Source organism: Arachis duranensis, chromosome 4 (genome assembly GCF_000817695.3).
Source record: "Arachis duranensis cultivar V14167 chromosome 4, aradu.V14167.gnm2.J7QH, whole genome shotgun sequence".
Taxonomy (NCBI): domain Eukaryota; kingdom Viridiplantae; phylum Streptophyta; class Magnoliopsida; order Fabales; family Fabaceae; genus Arachis; species Arachis duranensis.
In genome coordinates this window covers 78818624-78819390 of record NC_029775.3, presented here as the reverse complement: position 1 = coordinate 78819390, position 767 = coordinate 78818624, and positions in this window count along the sequence as shown.

Below are 767 nucleotides of genomic sequence, written 5' to 3'. Positions count from 1 at the left end.
TTTTTGAATTTTGAAGGTGGGTGGGGTTTATGGGGAAGAGTGGATGGATGTGAGTGGTGAAAGGGGTAATTGGGAAGAGAGGTTTGAGGTGATTGGTGAAGGGTTTTTTGGGGAAGTGTGTTTACTGGAAAGAAAGAACGAATGTTGAGAAGAGGGGAGAATATGTTAGGTGGGGATCCTGTGGGGTCCACAGATCCTGAGATGATCCTCTGGGTCCACAGATCCTGAGGTGTCAAGGATTTACATCCCTGCACCAATTAGGCATGTAAAATGCCTTTGCACACCATTCTGGCATTTAAACGCCAAAGTGATGCACACTCTGGGCGTTCAATTCCCATGTGTAGAATGTTTCTGGCGTTGAACGCCAGTTCCATGCTTGTTACTGGCGTTCAGCGCCAGCTTTCCTCAAGGCATATTCCTGGCATTCAAACGCCAGGATGTTGCTTGTTTCTGGCGTTCAGCGCCAGAAACATGCTCTGTTCTGGCGTTGAATGCCAGCCAGATGCACCTTATTGGCGTTTAAACGCCAGAAGTCCTTCCTCCAGGGTGTGATTTTTCTTCTGCTATTTTTGATTCTGCTTTTAATTTTAGTATTTTTTTTCGTGACTCCACATGATCATGAACCTAATAAAACACAAAATAACAATAAAATAAAATTAAAATTAGATATATAAAAATTGGGTTGCCTCCCAACAAGCGCTTCTTTAGTGTCATTAGCTTGACAGTGGGCTCTCATGGAGCCTCACAGATATTCAGAGCATGATGAG